Source organism: Pseudopipra pipra, chromosome 4 (genome assembly GCF_036250125.1).
Source record: "Pseudopipra pipra isolate bDixPip1 chromosome 4, bDixPip1.hap1, whole genome shotgun sequence".
Classification (NCBI taxonomy): Eukaryota; Metazoa; Chordata; class Aves; order Passeriformes; family Pipridae; genus Pseudopipra; species Pseudopipra pipra.
The window spans coordinates 11,889,106-11,904,042 of NC_087552.1; the positions used below are offsets into that span (position 1 = coordinate 11,889,106).

At 40.1% G+C, this 14,937-nt stretch overlaps 1 protein-coding gene across 7 annotated transcripts in view; it reads left to right on the top strand.

Moving 5' to 3' along the window:
- The window catches only part of INPP4B (inositol polyphosphate-4-phosphatase type II B), a 332,585-nt gene that overhangs the window by 296,908 nt on the left and 20,740 nt on the right, over positions 1-14,937 (top strand). The gene's annotated exons all lie outside the window — the stretch shown is intronic.

Here is a 14,937-nt window from a genome sequence, read left to right on the forward strand (position 1 = left end):
ATATTTTCTATGGGAGTTTAAAAAAATTTATACACAACATTAAAATAATATATAAACAAAGATCGCTACAAAACTAACAGAAAACACTCTGGTCAGCCTGCAAAGAAATAACTGAATCTTATCTTGCATTTATGTGAAACACAAATTGTTTATATGTTGGATTTGTGAATAACATATTAAGTAAGCTTAAAGTATTAAGTATTTAAGTATTAAGTAATGTTTAAAATCTGTAATGGGTAATTCTTGACCTTAATACTTTGTATTGTCAAATTATTTGTTTAACATTGGGATTAATACTGTAGGTTTACATGCATAGGGTCCTTTTGTCTTTTGGCAAAGATAGGTATTTTAAAGAAAAAGGATAATTTTACAAAGAGTAAATGAGCAGAGGACTGAAATGGCTCAGATGTAGAGTTGGTTCACAAGGTGCTGGTGCAGTGTGATGTATTAAACTGAGGTGTATTGTTTTGTATGTATCCTTACCTTGCATAATCCCTCAGTCCCTGCAGTAATTCAGTGAGTGAATGACTTGTGTGCAGTCTTTCATAACTACATGTTTTATCTATTCTGAGTTTTCCGTGTTAAATTTCATTTGTGTCGGCATCTCAAATACTTTTTTTGGTTTTTTTCTGTTATGTCTCCAATAAATACAGATAGGTATTTAGCTACAGCAAATTACCAGATACAGGAAAACTAATAATATAAAACCGTTATTATGTTAGAATAACATTGAGTAGTGGATTGGAAAAGTTTTGCAGACATACACGTGATTTAAAAAAAACCTAACTTCTTAGTAGAAAAGTCTAGCAGGTTTTTGTAGATTAAAATGTAAGCAACTTTGAGTGGTTTTATATTGTGTAACTGATTTGAAAGTTGAGGATATTAAGATGTTAGTTATATTTGTAGATAACAGTAATTTGGAGTCACAAAAGTATGGTGAAAATCCAAAAAAATCTGGAGAATGCTTAAAAAATAAACTAGGAGATGGGTATATGAGGCTGAAGTACCACTACAAAACTGTCAAGTCTATGGTTTTGCTATAGTTTTAAACAGAGAAAAACTTTATCCTACTCTTAGCCTGTAAATGAATTTGAAACAGCCTGGCACTAAAGTAGATGAAAGGTGTGTTGGATGGAAGGTAATAATTTTGACTTGGGTGGTACAGTAGTCTAAGTATTAAAGCAAAGGCCTTGCAAGTAGTGGCAGTAGCATACAAAAAATAACCTGCACTGTCAGGATAATAAATAAATAAATATGTCTTTTAGCGAAGCTAATTTCTATCAGTATAACACTGTTCACAAAACTGGAAGTTAAAAAAAAAAATAGCAGCCAACTTACTTTTCTTTTTTTTTTTTTTGCCTCATGAGCTGGTGAATGTAGGCCCAAAAATTTAGAACAGGAGAGCAAAGTGTCAAATGGGGACACATAACTCCATGGTGCTTCCACTGAGAGTTCGTCAGGCAGTTTAAGAACTGGCTTTGGGTGCTTTTTTTTTTTTTTTCTATCTTTGGTGCTACAGTCATTCAGCAGGGACTGCTTCTTCCTCCCCACTGCCCCTCAGTTGCTGGAGGTGCTTCTGGAGCAGTGGTGGAAGGGACACTGGCATTTCTCCCTGGAGCAGTGTGTGACTGCTCTCGTGGGCAGATGGTGAAAGGTGATTTGCAGAGAAAGGCAATTTGGGAGAGCAAGCTGGGAAGAGCAGACAGGCAGAAGAGAGGAGGAAAAAAAAAAAGGCCATAATTTCCACAGCAAGAGATATAATGGTATTTCAGCTAAATCTCCTGTATTTTTCCTGAGGGAAGCTTGGCAGCTATGTTTTTGAGGTTTGTGTGAATGAGGTCTACAGGCTTGTTTTGTAGTCATTGTGGCACTTGGGCTTTTATAGTTTCTTTTTATTTGATTATTGTTGTAGCTTGTTATTTGAAAGATTATGCTTTGCATTTCTAAAATCTTCATTAACTACTTGTAGAAGCTTTTAGAATGATTTTCACATCTGAAAAAACCTATTTTGTTTCAAGAGCACACAGAGAAAAACTGTTTGCCATTTAATTTACAATTTTAGCAGTTTTCCCCCAATAAATCTTCTCTAGATCACTTTGTTGAACTTTATCAATCAAATCCCTTTATGCTGATGGTTACAAATTGCTTTTAAGCCTTTCAAAAGAACAAATAGACAAGAAAAATTCAATTTTAACATCGAGAATCCTAACAGACTGGATTGATTTTTGAAAGGCTTCTTTCAAGAGTTAACAGTAGGAGATAGAGAATACTGTGAAACTAAGTGAGTTGTAAAAATAAATGGTGATTCAAAAGCAGCTTTTATTGGAAATGCCATCGTTTTGAGATATGAAAATTATAAAGGTGCCTGTGTAGCTGTAAAGCTTTTTCTTTTCCTGCCAGTGCTGACACAGCTTTGCTGACTGTTGTAAAAGGGAAGCATGTACTTACAGGTTCGTACTTTCTTGCCACCAGAAGTTTGGAGATCTGGGTTTCTGTGTGCTGCTGCTTTTTGACTTCTTTGATGCCCCCAGAATTTTGAGCAATCCAGAACAATTTCAGATGTTTCAGTGTATTTGCTTCAGTGTACACTGCACAATCCACTTCTGGAAAATACTTCTAGTTTTTTAATGACTTAGTTTGTAAATGGAATTGTTATCTTGTAGTGATAAACTATAAAATGTTTATTACTGCTTTAAAAAAGCTGTACAAAAATCCTTCTATTAGTTCTTTCTTTAGCTTATGAAAAATGTGGTGAAACAATGACAGCAAGCTTTATCATTTACAATATGTAATAGATGGTTTTGTCTTCTGGTTGTAACTCTAACCATTATGATGCTGCAATTGGTGTGTACCTGAAGCAACTATTCTATAAATAATTCCACATATTATAATTGCCTTGATATAGGTAAGTGACTTCCATTGATCTTAGTGACATAGATAGTGCAGAATGAGAAAAATCAATATATTATCCCCTCTGTATCAAGTGCTTGCCATTCACTTCATATTAAAATAATCTTTATAATGTTGCTGCCAGTTTCAATTCGTTTTTTGCAAGCATCAGTATTCTTATTTTTCTGTTCACCAATATGTGAATATTTCCTATCATTCAATGTTAACTCTATTCCAAGAGACAGTAGAGAGACAAAACTGATTTACCCAAGTTCACTGCAGTATCTGTCACGTGATTCTACTTTTCATATATAGAGCTGACCACTGCCTAGAGGAGGATGGACCCTGGTGGGCAGCACATAGTGAAGCAGTTCTGTAAAATGAATTTCATAGTTTTTTCCTTTTGTAAAATTTTTTTCTTTTCTGAACCTTTCTAGTTTTAATGTTTCAATGATAGGGTCCCTTTTGGAGGCCATGGGGCAGTGAGCAACCTCAGAATCTCAGGTCTTTGAGCATGTTTCCAGTAAAGCCTCAAAAGTAGAAATGACGAATCCACTGACTACAGTGAATCCTTCACACTTTAAGCCTTAGCATCATTCTTAGCAGGGCACAATACCTGTCAGATATTTCTGACATTGAATACAAAATTTGACTCAATGTGGGGCACGTTTTCACTTGAAACTGCAGCTAAGCATATTTAGGGTTATTTTAGATAAATTGCCTGTCAAAAATCTGATTGAAGCACAAGTACAAAGATTGCGTGGTCTGGGCAACAAGGTACTGGGCTTTTGATGACCCAGTTATGAAGAAAATATCTCCTTTTTAAAGAGCTGTTTGAGGACAGCTTTTCTTAAAGGTGTGTGGGTTGAATAGGAGGAATAGCTCTTTAATCAGGGACTTTCAGATGTTCTGGGTGCAAGCCATAGGTCCAGGCTGAGATGGGCCTCGGCCGTGGAGGAGCCTATACCAAACACCAGAGCTGTGATTGCTACATGGACTAGGAAGCAGGAGCAAAGGGAAAGGATGAAAGACAGCGGTCCACATGCAAATCTCTCCATGCCTTTCTTACATCTCCCAGCTTTCATCTGGCCCATGTGAGCTTGTGGCAATAGATGCAGCATGTGAGGGGTCACACAGAAGAGGAAGCACAAGTTCTCCTCTAATGGTTCCATTTTTCCGGCCCATCTGACCTTCTTCACCTTTTTTTTTTTTCTAAGAGTGTTAGTGCAGTGTAAAAAAAAACTTTAAAAAGGAGAGCCTAACTTCCAATACAGATTTTTGCATCCTTCTATTACTCTTTAGAAACTTAACGTCTGTATTTTTAGATGATTTGCATTAACTGATATATTGACAGAGACCTGAGCTTTAAGTAACAGTAAGGTCCAATTTTGGTGTATTGAACGACCATGAGTTTTATTTTCTAAAACTAAATTACTACTTTTTTTTAATAGCAACAGAGTGCAGAGGGAAACAAAACTAAATGGAGAGAGATGGTCACAAGACATAATGAGAATCAATGCCATTGACACCTTGCTGGGGCCCTACAGAATAGTTCTGTTTCTGACTGTCCTTCTGGAAGGAGGAGGAAAATTGTAGACAGCCATTGTGGGCAGAGTATCAAACAGTAGGTTGAAAATGCTGTGTTAAATCTAAGGTTTTGTAATATAACTTCTCAATTTCACAGAATTGAATGTTACAATGTGTCTTTAAGGCAAATCTCTGGGTTTTAAAACTTAAACCAAACCAAGAAAAAAAATAAAAGAAGGGAAACCCATGCACACTTTATTAATTCTGTATCAGGCTCAGGAAGGTCATTGGTGATGTTCAGGCTTCTACATGGGCAAGTTAAGTAAGTAAAACTGGCAGTTGTTTTGTAATATAGTCCCACACATTTGTCTGTTTCACTGGGGTCAGATGTTTGAGTTCGTATTTTGAAAGGGAATGTTCCCCAGCTGACTACAGGAGTTTCATTCTCCTGTACCTCGTTTTCCAACTTCTTCCCACGTACTGTTTTCGGGCTTCTTTCTGATCCAACACCTCAGAGACCTGAGAACTCTCTCATGTGAACTTTCTCATCTTCCACTTTTTCACTAATCTTGAATATTTCCCTCTGGTTGCTCCTTCCTCCTTTGTGGCACGAGTGGCTGCCTTTGTCTTTCTTCTCATCTCCAGAGTCTGGGCACTGGTCTCAGGCACAAGCCAGAGGGAACCGCAGAGCCAGTCCCCTACCTCATGGCTTTTGCTTCATATTGTAGCGGTCCTTGTCTGCCAGGGAAAGGAACAGCAAGGAAAAGTGATGTCTAGCCCCTTGACCTTGCACACATTCAGCATATATCGAATCCCCAGAGCGTGTACCTGCTGAATTTTAACAGGACTTTGTTAGGAAGAGGTGATTTGAGAGTCTAGCAGGAGCAGGCTCTTACAGTAGTTACATCTCTCATATTTTTATTACCTTGGTGCAGAGTATCAAATCCTGCTCTTCAGCATGAAGGTACTAGTAATCATCTCAAAAAAAAAAAAAAGAAAATGAAAAAGCTGTATTTTTTTCTTCTTTAAATGACTTTGTAAGTTTGAATTTTCCCATTCAAAATGAACTAACAATTGAAAGCAGAATTTTAATGGAAAGCATTGTGTAACCTTAATTATAGTTGCCTTTTCCTTGAAACCTGTAATAATATCCTTGGACTAATCCCTTGGGAGGTATGGGTGTTCAAGGTAAAACAGTAAAAACCTTTGCTCCTCTTGCAGAGAATATTTAGAGATGTGACTCATTCTACATCCACATAGCAGACACTAAATGAGACTTTTGAAGTAAGTGCTTAGTTTTCCTGTCAGTCCAAGGGGGGGAAGGTAGCAATCTGTATTGTGTCTAAATTTTTACTCCAGTGTTAGGTGGGTGAGTCCTTGAAATGCACCTGTTTTCTCCTTCAGTGACTGCTTAGGAAAGGTGGGTTCTTCAAGAATGTGCCAGGAAATTTTAAATACCAAGTAGGAAAATATACTAATATATCAGTCACAGTATACAGTATTTTATTGTATTTAAAAAAAAAAAAAGTTCCTTTTCCATTGAAAAAGAAAATGTTAAGCCATGTTTGGGTTTTAGCTTTGTCACAAAAAACAAACTTGGATTCTCTATGATCTTTGTGCTGAAGAGAATCCTTGACCTTTTATTTGAGGATGTATGTGACGCAGTTCTTCAAAGAAGAACTGGATTTAATGGAATTCTGATCAAAAACTTGCCCTACTCTGAGTTCTTCTGTTCTCTTTATTGTACTTTTTATTTCTCAGTGAGATATTGACAGGGTAAACAATCTGTTAACTAGCCCATATTAGTATTTGCCATACCTTGGTCCAAATGAGAGTATAGGAATTGAGCTATGTCTTTCCTCTCTGTGAATGATTTAATTGTTCAGTATAGACAGTGAGACAGGTGTATAATTAATTACCAGTGCACACTATGATCACTTAGTTTTCAAAACCCGCTGAACAAAAAGCCTTTATCCAATAAATTTGCCCTCCCATTTAGTACCACGGTCTGTGTTTGGATCCTTAATAGTGCAGAAGTGAATTTAAACACTGCATGCTGATTAATTAAAAAAAAAGAAAAAAAGGAAAAGGAAAATGCTTAGGCTCCTAAAAATCTCTTTAATGTAAAGTGTTTCTGTCACTTTTGCAATATATAGATTTACAGGACCATAGTTCTCTGGGATTTCACCTGCCATAGTTAACGCAAATCTAGCTTGCGAGCAATCATATTACCCAAAAATATTGTCTGGGGTTCACTTTTGAGATTCTTCTGGTTGTCTATGAAAAACATCACTAATTGCCTCATTCATTTGGTGGTGCTTTATTGCTTATTTAGAACTTCCATGAAAGACTAGGCCTTTCCAGGAATCAGAAACGAGATGTGTTATAATCACCAGAGCGAGTTTCTCCCTATTAAATTTCACTTCTATTAAGATTTTCTGAAAGAGTGTGAGGGAATTATTGTTACAGCTGAATTACTGTGGCTTTGACCACGTACAGCTAAATTTCTCAGGCTGAACAACACTGCCAAGTCTAAAATTTAGATAAGAAAGAAGAAGGAAATGAGACTAAGCGAGTAGTAATAACATACAATAGCTCATTAAAATTATCCCATGTGCTATCTCTTAAAGAATTATGGCCTCTCAAACAATATTCTTCTCAGAATAATATAACATGGGCAGGGAGAGCTCATGACTTCCTGCAGTCCCATCAGTCACTGTTGAGAAGTTGGAGGGGACACAGAAAGGAGTAGCAACCATGCTGCTGTTCTAGAAAGGTGGTTTTGTTGTAGAAGATTCTGCATTTCTTGGGGAGAAAGATGATGGTCAGGCTCTGGTTAGCTTATGTAGAAAGCAGGCAACAGACACTTCTAGTTTTATTTTTGCTCTCAGTTTAGACTCCCTTAATCCCTTCATAAACTTTCTTTTTTTAGGAATGCTCCCTGCTCACATAATCATCTTTTCTCAGCCAGCATCCCTGTTTCAGTTTGCATCCCTTGGGATTCTGCACAGGCTCAATGCCAGCTGCCACCTCCAGGGGCCAGCCTGGCACTGGCAGCGGGGCACTAATCCTCTGGCCATCCTGACATGTAGGGCCACCAGAACAGCCTGCACAGAGCTCAGAGCACTTTCCTGAGGCAGGATGGGCATGGCTTGTGGAGAGCCCGCTGATCGCCGAGGGCATGGGCTTCCATCTGGGTAGGTAAGGCGTGGATTGGCACATGGCTGTGTGGGCCAAATGCCTGTGCCTTGTGAGGAGCAGGATTGGGTTGGAGAGCCTCTATTTGCAGGAGTACATGAGCTTTGCTCTCTGTCGTCTTCCTTTTGGGACAGTTCTTGGTTTGTCTTGTCTTCCCCTTGGGACGGCTCTTTGTCACTGTCACCTTCCCCTTGGGACAGGTCTTGGACTCTGTAGACTCCCCTTGGGACCACTCGGTTGATCTCATCTTTCCTCTCTTCCTCGTGCCTGGCCAAGGCCCCCTCCTCAGTCTCTGATGCTGGCAGGACCGACCCACTCCCACTGCCCCTGCCCACTGCCTGCTGAGGGCATTGGCTTCCAGCTGGGTGGGCAGCAGGGGCTGTGCGGGGCAGCTGCCTGGCTCTCTGCCCCTGCTGCTGCCACCTGCTCACTGAAGGCAGGAGAAGCGGCTGATGTTGACACCTCTTGTGCCTCAGGAGCAAGAGCTGCAAAATGCTCCTCTTCCTCGGGAGCTCTGGCCAGGGCAGCAGCTGCTGGCTTGGAGTCTGTGGCACTCACTGGGGCAGGAGAGACTCAGATGAGATGCTTCTCCTGCCGCCTCTGTGTCCATGCTACTGGGATAGCTGGACCCATCCTGGGGAGTAATATGAGGGTCCCAGTAGGGTCCAAGGGGATGTCCCAGGTGTTGTAGCTGACGACATCTTCCCTTGGGACACCTTTTGGTCTCTCCTGTCTTGTCCTTGGGGTAGCTATTTATCATTGTCATCTTCGCCTTGGGACAGCTCTTTGTCATTGTTGCCTTCCCCTTGGAACAGCTATTGCTCATTGTCTTCCCCTTGGAACAGCTCTTGGTCTCTCCTATATTCCTGCTGGGACATGTCTTTGTCACTGTAGTCTTCCCTGTGGGAGAGCTCTTTGTCATTGTCATCTTCCCACTGGGACATACCTTTGTCATTGTTGTCTTCCCTTTGGGACAGCTCTTTATCACTGTCATCTTCCCGTTGGGACAACTCTTGGTCTCTCCTGTATTCACCTTAGGACAACTCTTTTTCCTTGTTGCCTTCCCTTTTGGCCAGCTCTTGGTCTGTCTTGTCTTCCTCTTGGGACAGCTCCTTGTCATTGACGTCTTCCCCTTGGCACAGCTCTTGGTGTCCGTCATCTTCCCACTCTTTCTCCTCCTCAGCCAAGGGCCCACAACTGTTCGAAAAATTTGCTTCCAGCAACTCTAGCACCCTCTGATGACTCCATATTTCCTGCAGATCCTGGAGAATTGGGCCAGCTTTTGTGATCAGGGGTGGCCTGTGCCCTGCTCCCCATGGGTGCCCCAAGCAATCAGGACAAGCAGAAGGTGGGCACTACTGCCCATGGTGATGGCCATTGTCCTGCCCCTGGCAGAAGCAGCCAAGGATGCCACTGGCAGAGGAGGCTTCTTGCAGCTGGTACTGGCATCTTGTGCATGCCAGGATGCCACTGCCTGGCTTGCAGTGTCATCCTGTGTCCCCTTGGTACGGGGCAGTGACACCTTGTGCGTTGGGCTGTTCATCTGCAAGGGAAGCCGAGGGGAGAGGCTGCCTGGCTGTGGCCCTTTCTTCCTCCTGCACCTGCACTCCCTGCCTGTCAGCAGCTCTTGGGGTTGGGAAGGTCTCCTCCAGTCTCCCTGTCTCCCCTGGTCTCCCTACATATGTCTGATGGCCCCCAGTGTCCTGCAGGCTCTCTGGACAGGCAAACTGTGGCGGCCTGTCCCCATGGAGGGATGAGGCCAGGCCTTGGCTGCCCTGTGGCACCACCTGAGGTCCACCTGTGGGAAAGAGGAAGCATGGGATGGAGGCAACTGCTTTGGCACAGCTGCAAGCCTGGCCCCAGCCCCTGGTGAGGCCCCTAATGGGCACCCATGTCTAGTCACCTGAATTGCTTTTTATATAAGACATGAGACAATCTTGCATTCCATCTCCTTATTCTCTTCTATTGTGTATTACGTATTCATAAGGCCACCTGGAACATTCTATTATAAAATTCTGCTTTCAAATAGTTATGGTCCTGTTGAACTTCAGCCACTGGATCTTAAATTTTCTAGCTTGTGTTTTTTTAGGGAAAGAATCTGCAAACAGGGCAAAATCATGTTGGAGACCAAAATAGAAAGACATTTTTTTCCCCGCAAATTTTACAACCATCCTTTGAGAAACTGTCTATTGTGTATGGAGTTCTTTTCCTCCTTTGGTCTGCTGCTCTGTTTCCTCTTTCCAGTGAGTGTTTCCCTGTTTGTTGCTCTCCTGCAGTATCACCTTGGTGTATGGTAGTTTGAAGAACTCTTTTGACAGTAGCCCTTTTGAGCTCAGTTGAGGGAGTTAGTTTTAGTAGTGATTCCTGTTCAGTGGCATGATTTGGTGGAGTGATGTTGGAGTGTCCTTAATATTATAGCAGCCACTGGCAAACTTTCACTGGCATAGCTGGCAGCAACAAGTTGTTTCTCAGTGTGTCCTGGCAGTACAAGTCCTAGTAGTTGTTTGCAGTGAATGACCAAAAGAGTTTTCACTTGGATTGTTATGTGTTTATTATGTATTTCCTACTTCCACGATGTTATCTGTAGTTGGCTGGAACTACACCCAGTAACACAGCCAGCAGTATTATATTGTTATCCTGTTCTCTGGATCATTCTGAGATAAATTTGGGAGATAATTTTGGAAACTTGCATTCTTAATAGCCTAAGCCTCTACTATAGTCTGTGTGAATAGGAAGCATGTGTTTATAAGGAGGTTAGTGCAAAGGAAAGGCTGGAGTCCTCCCAAAATGCACAGCCAAATCACTCCCCAGTTGACTCCTACTGTTAGAAAAGTTGAAGTAGTTCCTGCAACCCTGGGACCTGGTGGTGCCGTAGTTGTACTGTGATTCTCAACATACCCCTAATGCCAAAATCACTGGGCCCTGGTTTGGCTGTGCCTCTGCAGTGCTGTTCTTGTGCCCTGCTGTGGACTTACTTCCCTGCCATCTTACCTTCTCTCCCCAACCTGGGGGTTGCCACATGAGTATTGTCTTCCAGCAGTAGGAAAAGCTTTTCTTCTCTGTTGGAAATTCTCCTAATGCCCCAGGAAGGTGCCAGAGCAAGTTTCTACCTCTGCAGGGTGCTGTGATCCCAGGGAAGACTTAGCTAAGGTTAAAGTCCCTTAGACCAGGAAGGTCACGGGGTGGAAAGGGAGTGACTGTTCCCTGTATCTTCTGTCATGGGATGATCTACTTCAGGTATATGACCCAGCCTCCTAACTGGGTTACCAGTTAATGAGGCAGAAGATACCTCTGCATGTGGTACTCAGAAGCCTCACTTATGCTTGTATGAAAGGTTTGTGTAGTATATTGTGGTATTAGGGGTATGGTTGTTTTGGTTTTTTCCTTTTTAATCACTTATTTGTAGCTTTTTTTTATTCCTTAAAGGAGAAAATAACACTTTTGAGGGATAATTTAATAACTCTGAAAACATTCCAAGCATCTGTTTTTTTAATATAAACTCTATTATAGACAGGACTTAAGCTGATATACTGATGATACTAATACAGTTAGCTCACTGAAGGAATATGAGGTCAGGTTTGTTTCTCTTTTTAGGGTGGTTAAAAGTTCTCTGTATCCTTTCATGGCTTATAAACTTTCTTGAGGAATGATTGTCTGAGGCCAAACTGAAGGTTCTCCACAGTGTAGCATTTATAAGAAATCTTCTCTTTCTGCCCCTCCCATATACAAACATCACATGTAAGCAGCTTGATTTTCATGCTACAGCCTCCCCCTTTGACTGTGTCTCCTGCAACTTGACTATGCATTTCCTCACTCTGATGAGAACATTGTAGTGTTTGAGCTTTCTTATTTAGCTGAACTCAGCCCAAAGAGGGAACACACAGGTGCATGTCCCTTCCACTCATACCAAGAATTAACATGTAACCTTTGCTTCTAGAGGAAGACAGGCTAAAAGGGCATCAGCTAATTATTATCAGCAGTATATCAATGAGATACACCTTGGTTTAAAAAAATAAATATATACTCCTCAACCACAGACTCACTCCAGTCAGCGTTGTCAGATATGAGGAACTTGTTTAGATTACTAAAAAATTGAAATGATTAAGGTGTAATCTGACCATACAGTCACGTATTTGTAAGAAAGACCTTGCTGTAGGATCATCTGGTTAATAGTTTGTGTCTTGGCTGAACTGACAAGTCTGATGAAAATGTATCATTCCTGTCAAAGTAATGTTGATTTTTATATTCATTTTGCAAAAAACATTCTTTGATGCTCCAAAGTTGGTGATTTTTTTTTTATTTAAATCCTTTTATAACCCATTCATAACTGTTGACAGCAGAGCATCTACAGAATACAAAGTAATCAGCACAGAAAAGTTTGCAACTTCCAGCAAATTGCCTTGTGGTGGTGTGATAAGCAGAAGATGGGAGAGTTCACAGTAGGTTGTTGTGGAATGTTTTTTGTAATACATTTCAACCAGGAAATAAAAATCAACACTTATTCTGGTTTGTTTTGGGTTTTTTGTTTGTTTTGACTTTTAGCACACTTAGTTTAACCAAGACTGGCATGGTCTTTGTTCTAATAAAGGGCTAATAAAATGGCTGTTGCATTGAATGCCTCAGGAAAGCAAATAAAATGTATTAAATTGGCACTGTAGCAAAGACATTATTGGCTGGTTTTGAAATTATCAAAGTAGCATCAGGCAAAGGCAAGCAGTTACAGTGATATCTCATTCTCAAAGGTGCATGGATTGATTCTGAAATTCCACAAGAGTCTGCTTTCATAATATTGCTTATAACTGGTTAGAATATTTATACATGAGTTTTTAAAAAGTCTCTGACACATTCAGTGTTTGCTGTTTCAGCTTTTGTTGTCACCAGTGTGCACTGAGAATAAGTGCTGTCCTGCTTATGTGTTGCTACTAGTTTATGTTGTTAGATGTTTTTAAGGTGTCTTCTCTGTCATTTAAGATCTTATAATAAAAAAATGTAACATAGGTTTGTTTCCTGAAGAAAATTTGGTAATTTCTAATACCTTGTAATTTCTTATTTGTATTGTATTCTTCGCTTTCTCACCTCAACTGCTAACAAGCATATGTGCTAAATGCCTTTCATTTAATAATCACTAGTTAAATAATTAGAAATAGGTCAGGAGCTGAGATATGAGTAGATGTGCAAACACTTTTTAATGTCAAATGTTCTTGACTCAAAAAGACAATTGACAAGGAAAAGGTGAGATAAAGAAATGCACTCATATCTTTTTTCACTTTTAAATGGGAGAAAGATGGTATAGAGATGCCAGGTCACTTACAACAACACAGTCCTCTCCTTTGTTGGAAATTTAAGTGGATCTACTTTTTCTTTAAAAGAGTCTCTTCTCATAGGCTACTTTGCTTTAAATAAAAGTCCTGTTGCTGTGCTTGAGTGTGCAATAGCAATGCTTGTAAATAATATTTATTGGCTTACTGACAATCCCTATTCTGCACATTAATAATTCATTTTCCCACTCCTTTTTGCTAGTTGGGTTCATGCTGACATACCACATGCAGCGGCGCTGGCTGCACAGCTCAAGCCTCTTTTCCTCTTAGACACTCCTGAACTGGTGAATAAACTGCCTGAGTGTTTATGGATAGTCTTCCCTCAGCAATATACTGAATAAAGTCCTCTCTTGCTTCCTTGCTGTGTTGTTGCCTAGGGGAGAAAGTTGCTCCCTATGTCATCTTTTTCTTTTAAAAGTCTGCAGCTACAATGGTCTTATCAGCAAATTTGCAGATGATCACTTTATATATAGTTTGACATTTCTGTTACACAGATAACATCATTTGCCCTGTGAAGATGCTATTTGAATTTATTCTTAAAGTGAACTACACATGCTGGGCCACTGTGATGCCGTTTATTTTCCATTTTGTGCAATGGAAGTGGCTCAAGATGTGCTGCCAAGTAGAGGGGTTTTCTTTTGGCTTCTGTAGGATTGGTTTTTTGCCCTGTTAACTTGCCTTGCTGCATTCTGTAAACACTGTCTTGTCTTCTTGTTGCAACTCTCATCCTTTTGCTCCTTCTCAGAGGGAAAATTACATCGTTTCATAGAATCACAGAATGGTTTGGGTTGGAAAGGACCTTAAAGGTCATGTAGTTTCAACCAGCTGCCATGGGCAGGGACACCTTCCACTAGACCAGTGGATCAAAGCCCTGTCCAACCTGGCCTTGAACACTTCAGAGATGGGACTTCCAGAAGTCCATGAAGCCCTTAGTGTGGGTACAGCCTTATAGTTCATGCTGACTTTGCTCTACAGAGGTATTAGAATATTCTTTTGTGGCTGTAGTTATAGTCTATCTGACTGTAATTTGCATAATTTTAATCTAGTAGATTAAAAGACAATAAAATATTTTTCTGGAATCATCTTTTGGTGGTGCCTTGAGAAGGCAGCATTGCATACATCAAAGTTTTGCCTCCCATGTATGTTGGTGTGTGTGGCAGTGCACATGATATGCTCATACAAATGTAATTACAATCAAATTAAATGTAGAAATGTAGGAATTGCTCTGTTTGTTTGTCACATTGCTCTTTACTTATGTGGCCTAATGAAGTGAATTATTTTAAATGGCTTACAAACTTTAGAAATATTTTTCCAAGACAGGAAACTATTTTTATTTCCATTTCACTGTGGTTTCTAATTGTTTTGCATGCTTTGATTGGCAATTAAAATGTAGTTAAAAGACTTGAGACCCTCATGTTCTGGGTTGCCCTGTTGGTTTACTATCTTCAGGTGAAGATACTTGTTTGTAGATGAAGATTTTTATGAGATAGAAGTGCTACGAAAATGTGGTCACTTCATATAATGTGAGAGAACTATTCTTGATTTTCAGTGAAACTTCAGTGCACTAACATTTTTTAAATCAGACGCTGTTTCTCATTTTCAGAAGAAAGGTATTCACTGGCAAGAGGGTGCTGAGCACTGTAGTCTAGAAAAGTATTTGTAGTCTTAAGTGATTTTTTAAAATTATTTTGTGACAGGTGTATCTCAAATTTTATGTTTTCTATCCCAAAGACAATCATTCTTCCTGCTGTCACAAAGAATCTCCTCCCGTGCAGCACAATAGGGACGACAAAACTCATTTCAGTCTCAATTTAAGTTTAATTCCAAGGTGAAACTTGCAATGAGGCAATAATGAAGTTGAACACACAGTTTAGATTATTTCCTGCATGCTTATACAAATGCTCAGACACAGTACAAGTATTTTTCATACATGATTCTGCTGAGACTGTTTGTCTCTTGAGCAGATGAAAAACTGAAATTTTCTGCTCTGCTTGTTGTTATAGTT